Source organism: Acipenser ruthenus, chromosome 42 (assembly GCF_902713425.1).
Source record: "Acipenser ruthenus chromosome 42, fAciRut3.2 maternal haplotype, whole genome shotgun sequence".
Taxonomy (NCBI): Eukaryota; Metazoa; Chordata; class Actinopteri; order Acipenseriformes; family Acipenseridae; genus Acipenser; species Acipenser ruthenus.
In genome coordinates this window covers 937,501-939,593 of record NC_081230.1, presented here as the reverse complement: position 1 = coordinate 939,593, position 2,093 = coordinate 937,501, and the positions used below count along the sequence as shown (strand labels likewise).

The window sequence follows — 2,093 nt, the reverse complement described above, 5'->3', positions numbered from 1 at the left end:
GAATGAGAGAGAAAGAGAGGAATGAGAGAGAAAGAGGAGAGTCAGAGAGAAAGAGAGGAATGAGAGAGAAAGAGAGGAATGAGAGAGAAAGAGGAGAGTCAGAGAGAAAGAGAGGAATGAGAGAGAAAGAGAGGAATGAGAGAGAATGAGAGGAATGAGAGAGAAAGAGGAGAGTCAGAGAGAAAGAGAGGAATGAGAGAGAAAGAGGATAGTCAGAGAGAAAGAGAGGAATGAGAGAGAAAGAGAGGAATGAGAGAGAAAGAGAGGAATGAGAGAGAAAGAGGAGAGTCAGAGAGAAAGAGAGGAATGAGAGAGAAAGAGAGGAATGAGAGAGAAAGAGAGGAATGAGAGAGAAAGAGGAGAGTCAGAGAGAAAGAGAGGAATGAGAGAGAAAGAGGAGAGTCAGAGAGAAAGAGAGGAATGAGAGAGAAAGAGAGGAATGAGAGAGAAAGAGGAGAGTCAGAGAGAAAGAGAGGAATGAGAGAGAAAGAGAGGAATGAGAGAGAAAGAGAGGAATGAGAGAGAAAGAGGAGAGTCAGAGAGAAAGAGAGGAATGAGAGAGAAAGAGAGGAATGAGAGAGAAAGAGGAGAGTGAGAGAGAAAGAGAGGAATGAGAGAGAAAGAGAGGAATGAGAGAGAAAGAGGAGAGTCAGAGAGAAAGAGAGGAATGAGAGAGAAAGAGAGGAATGAGAGAGAAAGAGAGGAATGAGAGAGAAAGAGGAGAGTGAGAGAGAAAGAGAGGAATGAGAGAGAAAGAGGAGAGTCAGAGAGAAAGAGAGGAATGAGAGAGAAAGAGGAGAGACAGAGAGAAAGAGAGGAATGAGAGAGAAAGAGAGGAATGAGAGAGAAAGAGAGGAATGAGAGAGAAAGAGGAGAGTCAGAGAGAAAGAGAGGAATGAGAGAGAAAGAGAGGAATGAGAGAGAAAGAGAGGAATGAGAGAGAAAGAGGAGAGTCAGAGAGAAAGAGAGGAATGAGAGAGAAAGAGGAGAGTCAGAGAGAAAGAGAGGAATGAGAGAGAAAGAGAGGAATGAGAGAGAAAGAGGAGAGTCAGAGAGAAAGAGAGGAATGAGAGAGAAAGAGAGGAATGAGAGAGAAAGAGAGGAATGAGAGAGAAAGAGGAGAGTCAGAGAGAAAGAGAGGAATGAGAGAGAAAGAGAGGAATGAGAGAGAAAGAGAGGAATGAGAGAGAAAGAGGAGAGTCAGAGAGAAAGAGAGGAATGAGAGAGAAAGAGGAGAGTCAGTCAGAGAGAAAGAGAGGAATGAGAGAGAAAGAGGAGAGTGGTAGAGAAAGAGGAGAGTGGGAGAGAAAGAGAGGAATGAGAGAGAAAGAGGGGAATGAGAGAGAAAGAGGAGAGTCAGAGAGAAAGAGAGGAACGAGAGAAAGAGGGGAATGAGAGAGAAAGAGGGGTGTATACTACAGCTGGTAGATGGTGTCGAATGTTTTAAAAAAATACTATCTGCAAAATAGTATTTACTCATTTCTATTTAAAATACATGTCTGGCAACCTATTTTCTATTTGTATTTTAAATAAATATGGAGACCAATGTTTTCTATTTAAAGAGTTTCCGAGACTATTTTGCCCATCCTTGGCATTCAGCTGTTAACTGTAAGGTTGGTTTCCAGGCAGATTCTCTTTCCGGGCAGCCTTCTCAATAGAGTCCAAGCTTCCGATTTCATTTGCAGTCATGAAGGGAGCGGTGGCCAAGTGGTAAGGCGTCGGTCTCGTAAACCGAAGATCACGGGTTCAATCCCCGTCCGTACCTTGTTGCTGTCTTTAAAACACTAGTTGTTACTTGTTTGTACCTTTGCAGTTGAAATGACAAATTCTGTAATGCAACTTGTATTTTAATTTAAATAAAAATGGGGGTATTCGGATTTGAACCGGGGATCTCTCGATCAGCTGTTAAATGCTCTACCACTGAGCTATACCCCGACTCCAACAACACCATTTCCTATCAAGAACAACCAACGGTGCCGAGCTGTCAGTTTCAGGAATGCAGCCTGTCAAGGCGCGTGATTTTTTTCCTCGTATCCCGCAGAAAATTCCTGTGGCGCAATTGGTCAGTGTGTTTGGCTCTTAACCCTTTATGG

The 2,093-nt window shown here is 43.2% G+C and overlaps 1 non-coding gene across 1 annotated transcript; it reads left to right on the top strand.

The window, feature by feature from the left end:
• Nucleotides 1–1,693: 1,693 nt before the first annotated feature.
• Nucleotides 1,694–1,765, top strand: trnat-cgu (transfer RNA threonine (anticodon CGU)). Its single transcript has one exon. It is a non-coding gene; the product is annotated as a tRNA-Thr (tRNA).
• The last annotated feature ends 328 nt before the right edge of the window (nt 1,766–2,093 follow it).